This window comes from Dermacentor variabilis, chromosome 2, assembly GCF_050947875.1.
Source record: "Dermacentor variabilis isolate Ectoservices chromosome 2, ASM5094787v1, whole genome shotgun sequence".
Lineage (NCBI taxonomy): Eukaryota > Metazoa > Arthropoda > Arachnida > Ixodida > Ixodidae > Dermacentor > Dermacentor variabilis.
In genome coordinates, this window is record NC_134569.1 from 128285093 (window position 1) to 128298560 (window position 13468).

At 47.4% G+C, this 13468-nt stretch overlaps 1 protein-coding gene across 6 annotated transcripts in view; it reads left to right on the forward strand.

The window, feature by feature from the left end:
• Epac (Exchange protein directly activated by cAMP) overlaps positions 1-13468 on the forward strand; it is a 514493-nt gene that overhangs the window by 229971 nt on the left and 271054 nt on the right. The gene's annotated exons all lie outside the window — the stretch shown is intronic.

Consider the following 13468-nt stretch of genomic DNA (forward strand, 5'->3'; position numbering starts at 1 on the left):
AACATCATAAGTTCGGAAACTTCTTTTGCGTTTCTCGCTCGCATTTTCATTTGCCAGACTTTCAGTTTTCATCTTTGGCTACAGTTCATCCCGACCAGGTGAGCTCTCGTGGAACTCTCGTCAGCATATAATTATAACATAGACTGCATCTGACGGTTCGATTTCCGTATCACTTCAGCGGGAGTCACTATACATTGTTGAAATTGGCTTAGCGGACCCGAGGCTCAGGCTGGGGGCAACATCCTCGAGGACATGCGATTAAAACCGTGAAGGTACAGTGCGACGTTCCAGCAAGGACTGAGTCTTAACGGCGCTGTTGTGTTGTTCGCGTTCCATAGTTTAAGACCTTAATCACCGTCTGTTCGGAACCATCCGCCGCAACAAAAGCATTGGGGAGTACACTTCTGTTTCCCCAGAACCACGATGCCTCTGTATAATAAAAATTACATCCGTCCCTTGCTTTAATTCTCGAGTCACATGGCGGTGAACTTCATGTGACAAGATAGAGGCATCGTCCGGTACTGTACCCGCAATCTTGTGCGCAGGCTTAACATCTCCTTTGAGGCATGTATTCCCATTCTGTTTTGATTTATCTTCTTTGACACAGGCCAGCGATGTAGTGAAATGAAGGAAGAAAACGCTCTTTCATGTTCGCTCTTAAGAAGAGGACACCATTGTTGAGTGGCCGCCTTTGAGAAAGATTAGTTTTCGTTAATTTCTCTGGAAAACTGCTTCGTTGCTGCCTCTCAAATAGTGCGCCTGAAACGAGCGTTTACATAGCTTTATTTCTTTCCATATTACATTTACTTTACTTCCGTATTCTGACTTGTCTTGTCGTCCACTATCGAAATGGGAACGAGAAAATCAAATTCATATATATATATATATATATATATATATATATATATATATATATATATATATATATATATATATATATATATATATATATATATATACGGAAGGGTTCCGCGAAACGTAGTGGACTTTATTAGGGAGCCCTTATTAGAATTTTCGATCCACCGTTCACTGTGAGGGAAGATCAATATTAAGTTACTCTTTAAGTTCTTGTAGCTTTCTTTTTCCTTACTTTGCTTTCTTTCTTTAATGTTCGGATTATTCTGTTCGCGTTTCATTAATCTGCCGCACGACATGTCCACCGCAATAGCTTCGTACACGTGAAACGTTGGCGCAAGCTTCACGTTTTTTTTTTTTTTTATTCCGACGTACCGCAGTGAAGGGTATTTTTAGGAACCCTAATAACGCCGAACCTACTCCTGCCACGCTTTCTCACGCGTGTAATCGCGTTCTCATTCCTCCACATGGTACCATTGTTTCTGCGCTCGTAGACAGGAACATAACTGTAGTAAAAAAAAAACGAAAAGAAAACACTATCGCTAATATGTAACGAACAAGCCAACGGGCTATTGTTCTTACGAAGGTTATTACGAGGGGACTGTGCAGATCATCCCCGTAGCCTATAAGCCTCAAACGTGAAGGCGCCAGCTCTTCCGCATGAGCGTTGGACAAGCTCGAGTCGGCTCACGGGGGTGGCACGTCTTTTGATCGGACGATGGCTAATGAACCGTGGTCAATGGATGGCGTTTTGCGACTACGCCTACCGGAATGGATTTTCTGCTTTGTTGTTGTTGTCGCCGTGATAACGGCTCGTCAAGCCAACTCGCAGCCCTATATCTGGAACAACGCCTGTCGGAAGGAACGTAAACATTATTCTACGGGTTAATCACAGCGCAACAGCGTCCTCATTGGCTATATACACAGTTCGCACTGCCTTCCTCTCTCTCTCTCTCTCTCTCTCTCTCTCTCTCTCTCTCTCTCTCTCTCTCGACGGAAGCCATGCTGAAAAGCGCGTGATTGATCGGCGTCTGCAGGTGGTTAGCCCGCGCTGGTGTTAACGGCGATTTCACAGCCGCCAATGTCAAACACTTCCGCGTGAAAACCATCGCTCTTAACGACACGCGCTAGCCTAACACCGGCTGCAGCGTAAATAAATGGACGCGCGAACGTGTTTCCTACATGCTTATCTTTTTTTGCATGTTCTAGATGCTGAGTTGGCCTGAACGAGATTTAAAAAAAAATATGGAAGAATTAAAACATAAATGAATAAGTGGCGGTTCAGTTCTTGCGGCTCTTGTCGTTCTTCCAGATGCAAGTAAAACCTTATATGTCGGATAAAGTCCTGGGAATCCTTCTGATTAAAGTGGGGGGAGGGGGGGGGGGAGACGCTAAGATGCAGAAACTAGGCGGGAAAAACGACACTCCAGAAAATTTGGTACACAAGCTCGGTCGCCGAAATGACCCATTTGTTTCACAATTACGCCAAGACAGACCAAAAAGGGAGGAAAGACAGGGAGATTAGCCAGTGCGTGTACCGGCTGGCTACCCTGTGCTGGGGAAAGGGGGAAAGGGAATAGAAAGGTGAAAGAATAAAAAAAAGTGAGAAAAGATTCACACAATAACGCCATGTCAGGCGCTACAACTTTCAAAGACGGTCGCACAGTTCGCAAGCCTTCAAGAACTTGAGCAGAGCTCTTAAGGCCTTGAGTGCCGAAACCCGTGTGGACCAGTGTCCTAGAGATTCTTCTTCTGTGAAAGGACGATCGTCCAGTTTTTTCGAGCGCCGTCGCGAGTGCTTTTCTTTATACATTGTAACGGTCTCCTCTCTCCGCAGTTGTCGCAAGGAGGGGTGTCGGCCATTCCATTGCGGAAGGAATACGCGTTCGTGGATGCCACACCGAGCCACAGGTGGCAGAGAAGTGTTCCTTCCGATCGCGGTAGCCCTGGTGGAAGGCGGAGACAAATACGCCAAACTTTCCTCCGTGGGATAATGAAAGAACGAAGTAGTTGGGAACAGTTCCGGGGCGACATTCGTCATAATATATGACAATGAGAAGGTCACGAAGGAAGAGTGGTCAATTAAACTCTCTCCTTTCTTTTTTCTTTTTCGTCTTTCTGTTTTTCCTCCTTTTTTTGTTGTTGTTTTTTAGAGAAGGCAGTGTGGGTAGATGAGGCGTGCTAGCCCATGGCGTGCGCTATTTCGGTAAATGTATAACAGAGACCTAAACTTAATCGCAGTGACATCTTGACCAGGTTTTAGGTTTTCCGAGAAACCGACTGGTCGGTTATAGCCCATGGTTTGATAAGCGGCTCAACTATACTCTATGGCCTCCTTGTAAAATATTAAGCGGATATATGATCGTTACCGTGTCTTGCGTGTGATGCACCAGAGGACATAGCGCACTTAATCTGCAGTATTTTCACGCTTCAAAAGAGCGTCGTAGTGTTCACGCTGAACTTACCATCAGCAGAGGTTGAAACACGAACGGCAAATAACTGATCAGGAATCTTCTCCCGAGTGATTACATACGAGTTCTACGTATACAAATGCTATGTAACCGGCATCTAAACATACAAGATAACAAGCGTACGTTTTGAAGTCTCAATTTAGCCACTGTTGCAAATTCAATCGAACATGAGGCAGTATTATATATGTGGAAAAAGACGAATAAACGGGGCAGGTGGAGTCACTGTAGGCAGTTGATTAGGCCGCTCCTCCTCGAGGGGTCTGCAGTGATGATGTCCGCAGATTTGCAGTTCTGCGCCGAAACGTTCTGCAGTGATACGATATTCTTGTGTTTATTCCACTCCCTGTTTCGAGGCACAACCTCCCTGTGAGTATAGACGTTCTATCTGTAACCTCTCCTTTAGCAATAGTTTAGGTTAGACTCAGCAACACTCGCGATTTCCGGAACGCTTCCTTGTAACTGGGACTGCGAGAACGGGATGAGCGATTATGAAATAGAGTATCGAATTCGGGATTCATGTTACTGCAGCGAAAAATTGAACGGGACACAAAGATGAGACGCAGACACCCTAGGTAATCGTAACTTCACTATTAGTAAATGTTCCTTAATATACGTAACGGCTTACTGCGATTGGCCACCGGGTGCGACAGTATTCTCGTTATCGCGGTTACTATGAGCGGCGAGTGCCAACCGCCGAGAAACCTTACTTCCGGAGCTACCGTCTAAACAGATGGGAAATTGAAAAATCGTTTTTTCCTCGTTATTCGTAGCACAGATAGTGCTTAGATTTGTTCAGTGGAAAGAAAAGGTCGAAATCTACCGACCATGCAGAGTAGATTTTGTATGTGGGCCACGAATATTTTTTACCAAGTTTCGCAAACCGGAAAAATATCAAAAAGAAGAATCTAGCTTAAAGTTCTGCGACTCAGCAATAAAAAACCAATATCGCAATTACGAAAAATGCACAACTGAAACATATAAAGACGGCAAAAGTGATGCATTATTCACCGTTCTGAAATCCACTAACTTGTGAGTTTCGCAAAACCCTCGCAAGCATTGGGCAATCTTACGTAAGCTACAAACGCGTATATGATTTTCGTTCTCTTCAGATGACCCTCTCTATATTCTCCAGATTCTCCATATTAGCCAAATTGCTGAAAACACCTTATGCACTAATTAAAGATACGGCTTCCCAATGTTGGTGTAATTCAGCTTTCTCTTTAAACTAAAAACGCATTTCATTCAAAGTGGGTGAGAGCTATTTTTCGTTAAAGCATTTATTCGTTTCACATGTATTCCAATAGGGAAATTCCAGTTGTCCTCGATGTAAAGTTTCTTTTCCAGTGAGAAAAGTTTTGTGAGTTGAGTCATGAATTGTAGAATTTGTAGATACTGCAAAACAAGTGCACGAGAAGTACGTATCAATGAAGCGCTGCGCAGTAAGGAATTAAATGTCATTTGTAGGTTTCATCGGCATCGATGCGACGGCATTGGCCTGTGCCTATAAATCTTCGGATCATCGTAGCTGAAACTACAATATAGCAAATATGGGGCCGCGTTCTCAAAAAAAAAAAAGAAAGGCATTCGTACACGAGAATCGCTCTCAACTGCGGCTGCAAACTAATCGTCATGATGCTTTACAGAAACCAAGGCGGTCTGCCAGTAGCAAACACCACTCACGAATGAAAAGCTGTTAACTTGTAAAGTCGCGTAAGGTTGACTTTAGAATTGCCAGCGTATATTTAAAGCCCCGCGTAACCGAGTGCCCTAACTCATTTTCTTACATGCAGCTCTCGTAGGCTGTTTTCATATTTTTCATTGTTCGGCTCGCCGGACAAATGTTATCTGAACTGAAGTTCAGTGATATATACGCAGCAGACAGCGACGCAGTACTAAAGCCCCTTAAACTTCGTAAAGTAGCGACACTCTCCTCCTCCGCCTTCACCCCTCCTCGCTTCTCCTCACTTTCACGCTCCCTCCTCGACCGTGGCGCCGCCTTCACGTACTGCTCGAGCGTAGCAACGGCACCAACTTGCGCTCCTCGCCACTCCATAGACGCTTCTCGAGCAAAAATGGCGCTCATGCACGGCGCGAGGGCCCACGTGATGCTATTAGGCCAATAGCGACGCGGCGTCGGCCTAGGCCAGAGCGCGCGAGGAGGAGGCGGCATTCTTCAAAACGCGGCAGTATTTACGAAGATTAAGGGGCTTTACCGCAGTACGCGTGCTCCTCTCTCTCCTCTCTTTCTCTGCCCAATTCCCCGCCCCACGCATAGTAGCATGTTAGCGATGTCTATACGCCTGCTGAAATATCTGCCTTTCATTAAAGAATTCTCTCTCTCTCTCTATTCGTGAGCCGCCTATTATGTTCGTGCACTGTCATTCCCGCCAACGCTTCAGCGAAGCAACACATCCGTGTACAATTAATTATTACGCATGCACGAAGCCTTCGCTCGTACAGACTCATACGGGAAAGCTCATGCACTCACGTTGCTCAAACATGGCTGCACGCTACTAGCCGGTCTATACATACCAGAAAAAAAAGATAGAAAGAGAGAAAAACATTCGTGCAGCTTTCAATGCCTCGGCGCATCACCGTGATATGTTCTTCATTACTGTCAAACTTGTCTCCTTTTTTTTTTTCATTTAAGCCTATATAACATAATATAAAGCTCGGCGCTCGCTCGGAGTAGGACTAGCCTGGCAACGTTGCGAAACAATTCCTGCATGTCCTGGAGGCAAAGTCTAGCCCGTTTCCATATAATGAAACGACACGGCAATGCGTCAGGCGAAAATGAACAGAAATAAAAGTCATTCCCCATGCTCCTGGCCAAAAGGAGAGCAAGACAGAAAGGACAGGGAAAGCGTTGCCATCACGAGTATAATTAGCGCGAAAGTTACGGCCACAGCCAGGCAAACCGCTTCGATGCGAGCATATATATATATGCTCTCGTAGGCTGCGTTGTCCCATGCTTCCAGGACATGGAATTTCTTTATAAATATATATATTGTTTCTTCTATTCGGTTATGGCCGGCAAGAGCGCTAAAGCTCGACACGGCGGAAGGTCTCAGTACGGGGTAAGTGGTTTCTATATTCAGACTGGGTTCCTCGTTTTCGGTTTGTTTGTTTGTTTGTTTGCATCTCACATATCATCGGCGCACACGCGCTGTAGCAAGCGCCATTGCCGCTCGTTCCTTCATTCACTGTAGTTTGAATAGAAACAGCTCCTCCGCCTAACCCTTTGTCGTCGCTGCAGTTCGCGCGCTTAGAAACTGCCCAAGAAGACGGCAGCGCCCGGTGATTACCCTTATGAAACGATTACCCTGATTAGTGATACGATTGTCGTCATCGTCGTCGTGCGCCTTCGCGCCGCGAGCAAGCAAGCGCTCCCCAGTCTCGCTGATTAGGCTTAGTAGCTTCGCTGCCGCGCGCACAATGAGGCGTAGTGGGAAGCGCCACGCGCAGGCATTTTTTTCAGCTACAGCGCAAAGAAACAAAAATTGGAGAGAGAACGACAGAGAGAGAGAGATAAGTGAGGTCAGGACTTCGCGAAACAAAAGGAGCTCCGTGGATCGCACGTGGAGGTAGTACACACGGGAGCTGGCAGCCGGCGGGGTCATCCGAAAGACAAACACGGAACGTGTGCGCAGCCTGCGAAACAAAATGCTGAAACTCTCGCTCTCTTTGTGTCTTCGCATTCGCGTCGCGTGCGCCGCTTCGTTTATACGGTGTCGGCGAGCACGCCTTTAGGCAGGGCATGGCGTAATGGCGGTTGCGCTTCTTTCTCGCGTATTCTACCCTGCCGGAATCGACTGGGACACGGACATAAAAAAAAAACGCGCCCGCCGGTTCTGCCGTCGCAATGGAAACCGCTGGGTGGCGGCACTGTCTCTCAGTCGAGTCCGTCTGAATAGATTCGGAGGACTTCAGTGGGCAGAGGCGGCGGCTGTAGCGGGGCAGCATTAGCAGTGATGTGATTAGCGAAGTGCCGCATGGGCCTTGCTCTCTCCGTTATGCGTGTAGAATGTAAAGTTGCATCCTTTTGTGAGACATTTGGCTCGCCTATCTGGCGTCCGGGCTCCCACAGTGAGAGGTGTAGCCGCAGAGAACGGCTGCACTTCTTTCCAGCTTCTGAATGTTGAGGCACCGAGTCGCGTTCACCGTTTGTGTCGACAGCGTTCCACTTCCTTTCAACGTCGCTGTCGCAAAGTTCGTTTGATTAGGGTCATTTTGCAACCGCTACATCAGTTGGCGATGTGTATCCAAAGTGGGGACGTATTCGTTCTGTCTTGCAGAAAGTTCGTGCACATTTCTTTCGAGCGGCCTTTTCTTCAAAGAGCTCTCGCCGTGCAACCAGCTGCCGTTGTTGCGCTCCAGTAGTGCGCTTGATCAGTGAGCGAGTGGGCGCTGTAGAGAAACGAGTGCATGGCTTGAAGTTGCTATGGGCAGAGTTAGCCATAATTTCGAAACTATGTTAGTGCCAGCCATACAGTGTCTACCATGCGTCTTGTAGTGCGTAAATGTTCTGAGGCTTGCTTGAGCACAAGCCTGCAACATTGTGGGAAGGAAAATTAGAAGATCCTTTAATGGCAGCTGTGATGTCGATGCTGCAAACTAAACTGGTCACGCTTGGCCAAGTCATATCCAGTTCCGCGCGAGTTGCTTAAAGTAGAGTTATCAATATAAACTGGGAAAGTAAGAATAAGCACCGTGACCGACAGACGCGGACAACGGTTGTTTTCAAGAAATGCTACTGCGCTCACTCTGACGGTCCTCTACAGCGATGTGAAGCGCATACATGTGTGTTTAGCGAATCATGCACTCAGACTAGTAACGCTTCACTCTTTTTAGTGAAACTGTGGCCGTTCTCCCTAGAACCTTCAGACCTCCGGCGACAACGTTATGCATCAACTACGCCTTATATAGTGCAGTAGCGCTTGCTCTGTTACGCATTTCTGTATATTTAAATTCAGGATTCGCAGTCGATGAATACGTTGGAACGCACTGAAATCTAGACGCGCTCAATTCATCCTTAATAAATGCCTGCTGAATACAACTTAACTCGCTATATAAGACAAAAAAGGTTTTCAATAAACCGAGTGCTGCAGCGCCCGGATGACTGCACTGCGTCGATGCATAAACGAAGCGGGAGGAGGAAATGGCGTAAATCAGTCTCAGTCCGCTAGGAAGTCGAGTGTACACCGAGCGTATTCGGCCACACCGCGCAATTAATTGCACCGTGCCCGCAGCGCACGCCGCGTGCAGCCCGATCACAATAGCGCAGTCAGCCGCGACGGCGATCACCGCCGTGTTCACGGATCAGAGGCCCTGAATCAGGTAAACACGGCGCGTAAGGTTGCTCACGTGTCGCAGTGTGCGTTACGTATCCTGCAGTTATGTCACACAGTGTTCGGGCAGGAAGCTGTGAAGGTTGCGCAAGCCGACGACGGCTGACTCATGGGGCGGCGTCTCCCAGCGTCCAAAGCGCGCCGGCTATCGCAGGGCCGAACGGGATGTGTACCCCGCTGCGAAACGCCACAGCGAAAAAAAAATTTCAGTTTGAAACCGCGGACGTTTAAGAGCGCGGTTTGATTTGAATTTAACGCACCAATAATTTATTGTATCTGCGAAAGTAACGATTCCTTTATTGTTATTACCTTTTCTTTAGCTAGCTACCTAGCTAGCTAGCTCCGTTTGAGAAGCTGTTGGTGGCTATAAGTGACCTCGGCTATGCCTAGCTCTTCTCTCGCATGATAAACGTGCAGAAAGTGGTGCGAATTGTTATAACAAAGAATGCTAAAGAATAACAGGGATGTCAAGACTGAAGCCCACGAAGCACTAAGACTCCTGCGGAAAGGCAAATGAGACCGTTCACGCCTACCATACGTTCCAAGCACAAGTCTCGCGGAAGCGGAAACATGGGTCACGGAATGGTGCGACGTTACGGAGACGCGGAAAGCGGAATATCTGTGATCCCAGAGGAAAAGAAGCAGGTACATCTAGCAGTACAACGTGTTGCAAACTTCTCCAGCTAATAACGAAATATCATCTTCCAGACGCCGCTATCCGATCACGTGCGGCACGTACATACTCCTCTGTTCTTAACACATACACCGAGGGGGAAACACAGAAGAAAAAAGAAAGAGAATGAGAGGGGGAAATAAAAGAACATATAACAGAATCGAAACTACACGACTACGACAAGAGTATTCGTGCTGCCGCGGGACATCGTGATATAGCTCGTACAGCCAGTATAGCCTGCGCGACTAAGAAGGATACTGTTCTTTATACACAGTCACGCTTTGGCTACTAGCCAGTGCGAAGGCATCAACTGCGATAGCCCAGGAAGCTGCCGAAGCTCACCCGTATAGCACTGCTGGGAGTTTTGGTTTTTCTGTGCAAAGAACAACAGCGCATCTTTCAGATCGTCGATTGACCATTGACATACGATAGACTATGAAGTGAACATAAATACTTAGCCGTGTACAACTTCGCAGCACAGCGTGCTCACTTGAAAGAAGTTTAGCGGCAGTGTAACTAGCCTTCTCACTTTATTTGGCGATAATAAGAGGGAACAAGTTCGACTGAAGGAGTGGTTTCGCTATACACAGAGCTGAAGTTGCCTAGCGCTACGTTGCAGAATCGTGTTGTTAGCAACACCAGAGATGACCCTATGGTAATGCTCTTTTGGGCTATACCATGAAGTTCACTTTACACAAACGAAGCTACATAAACGTTTATCTCGCACATCAAAAGACAGGAGAATAAGTAAATGCCGTCACGTACTCCAAAGCCTATGTTCTACACCGACTCAAACGGAAGCTCACGTGCCTCAAAGCACGCATCATTGTGGGCAAGCAGGATCCTACGAAGCACGATGAAGCACTGCAAAGTTTTATATTTAGCTTCTATATAGGCTCATACTGCACCTTTTTCACGCTATATCCGATGCTTCGCCACAGCCAAAACTTGCCGAGTCGTGTTCCCTCGAAGCGTAGCGTCCCTGTACGTGCTCCCCTCTACCCTGCTCCCCTTTAACGAGGCTTGACTGAAAGCGACATCTTTTTGGTGCACTCAGCAAAACGTTAAACGGGGGCCTTCCCGTCTGCACACGCGAAAACACGTCGTCCAGACAAAAAAAAAAGAAAAAAATAGAAAAGTTCTGCGTCCGCACACAGTCAGGCCGAAGATAAAGTGGCACGTATGTATACGGACGCGCTTCGCGGCCGCAGTGTGGAACTTAATGAGCCATCGCCCGCTCTGCCGTGTCGCTTTCTCTCACGTAAAGACGAGCCCGCAAGGCCAGGAAGCAGCAAATGGAAACAACTGAAAGAAAGAAAGAAAAGAAAGAAAGACTGAGCGAACGAGCGGGCCAACATCAAAAGCGCCCCCGCTTTTCTTCTCCCGGCCTGCCGCCATCATGCTCCGCGCTTCTATAAATGTAGTTCAAGGACGCGCACGGCGCGCGTTCCGCTAGCAGCGATGCTGTTAAGCTGCTCTTCCATTGAATTATAGTCTGGCGCCAGAACTACAACACGCATGCGCCCTGGTGCGTCTTTCTCGTCGTGCGTGTCGCGTTTGCCACACGTGCCAGCTCCCATGTAGCACGCGCGGCGGGCGCGCGCTTCTGGCCAACTGCTCGGAACGGTCCCACGCTATCGTCTGGCTGAACGCTCTGGCGAGTTCGTTCTCTTCCCTTTGTCTGTGCATATTTCTGTACTGAGCCTCGCGAAAAACTGTGCAGCTTCGTGGAAGTTGAAGCCGGGGCGTCGTGAAAGCAAAAGAATCCGCCGTCATCTCGCCCTGCGAAAGTGGATGTATACAGCGTAGCTGTTGCCGCCGTTAGACGACGTTGCACAAGCACCACCACCACTGGAGACGTACGTCATGCGCGCACGTACGTGTGCGGAAGTGCAGCACGCATACTCTTTCTGCTAGGCCCTCCGCCAAGCGCAAGTGGATTATAGCACTAAATAACTTTTTAAGGGTAAATTGCATCAGAAAAATGCGTGAAGAACAACTTACAAACTTCAGACATGACAGCTCCGGATTGTTATTCGAATATACGAAAAAAACGTAAATCTTTTACGCGGGAATTGAAAGACAAAGCCTTTTTTTCAGCTGCCATTGGTGGTCTGTTTGGGTCGGCGCATGCCGACACGAAAAATCCCGACCAACTAGAGACTTAACAACTTCGCTGTAAACGACTAGCTGCTGTTGGTGAATAAGTCACACTCTAACTGACCCTTTGAAACCCGTCTTTTGCAGGTTCCTTCTTAACTGTATAACTAGTAGCTTTAGAAACTATGTAGTCGGAGATCTTGCGCACTACGGTGCGCAAGATCTTCGAGCAGTGGGCCTAGAGCAGCGAATCGACAGAATGTTATCTGCTTTGGCGATATACGCACGTAAATTCTGTATCCCACGCAGAACTCTTGCGTATGCTGTGCTAAAAGCTCGCTAATGAGGCCTACACATGGTTCTGGTGGAGAAGGCTTGGCGTACCTGCAATGGGACGCGCAGTCGCACCTAGCCTGTTGACATTAGGATGGACTATAGATCAGAACATGCCTATAGTGCGCCGTCCCACATGTCACGTCTTGCACAATTGAGTTGGTGAAAGGTTCAATCGCTTCATTGTGATGCAATAAGCAGGCATCCGAGTCAGCAAAGCTTTTCGCTCGTAAGGACCTATTATCAGTGGCCGGTCACCCTCGATAAGCGCATGTCCGATATCGTGAGCGACGGGCGCCTGTTCTTGAGAAGTACTCTATAGCCTACGAACTGCTTTGTTTAATTTCAGCCCAGGTTTCTCAGCGCAAAAGAGCTCTAGGTATGATTAGTCCCTGTAAACTATTGTTTTAGGAAAGCGCTACCAGACCATGCGAACGACTTCTTGTCCTACTGATTTCTACGTAAAAGTTATGCACCATCAGCTATAACTGTGGTGATCGAGCCTGCCAAGCTTCTCGCACACAAAACCGCCTCGTGACTGGTTGGCGCATTGGCTATCCTGACTGGCCGTACATAACGGCGTCAAGCCGATAGCTATATAATGGGGACACGCATTCACAAAACTTGCTACTTTTATATAAGAGGATTTCCCCCACTAATCGGCATCAGGGAGCTCTCCTCTGATGATAGTGATTGGACAGGTGGCTACACAGTCGTAATGGTGATATGGTGGTGAACAGCTGAAGCCATGTGCAGGTATGCAAGAGATGGGACCGTGTGCATTCACAAAGCTTCTTGCTCGGAAGGCTCGCAGGAACTGTGAATGTCGTCGAATATCTGTATATACGACAGTTGGCTGATCCGGCACTAGCCTTTGGCTATGGATCCTGTAAACATCATGAAAGTATACGCACTCTGGCTGAACATTCGAATACATTTCATTGGACTGAAAAAAAAAAAAAACAATGACTTCTTGTCACTGGCCTGCCGCCTTGGCTAAGAACATACCCGGCCGTAATGATTTGTCGGTGGCTTTTTCTCACAAATCTTTTTTCACGTACAGAGCACTTCTCAGGTGTGAAAATGGTTGCGATTGGTGCACGCACACATCCCCTAAGCAGCTTGGCTGTGTAGTTCCTACAAAACTGCACCGTTCTATTGAAGCCGAGTGCGCGTGTACTATACGTGCAGTGCGAGCGCTCGTGTTTGCGTTTATATATGGAGCAACGGATAGGGCGGCCTCCGATTAATGGACGGGACGACTCGGTGCAGGAAGCGAGACGGGGAATGAGCGTGGTGTGGCTCCTGTCTTAGAGGAATCCCGCGTGAAGAAAGAACGGTGCTAGCGGCGGGGTGTGGCTCCCCTGACTCGGCACAGGGTGCGAGTCGCCTTCACTTGCCGTAATCGTTGTCGCTGTGCCAGCTGCCATTCGCAAAGAGCCCTTTGCCAGGAGGTTGGGAGACTTGCTGAATCTCTTTCTTGACTGCACTACCACTGCAGTGATGCTCTCTCTCTCTCTCTCTCTCTCTCTCTCTCTCTCTCTATATATATATATATATATATATATATATATATATATATATATATATATATATATATATATATATATATATATATATATATATATATATATATATATATATAAGCATTTAAGTGTGTTTCCTGTTTTCAATGGCCTCCCTTTTTA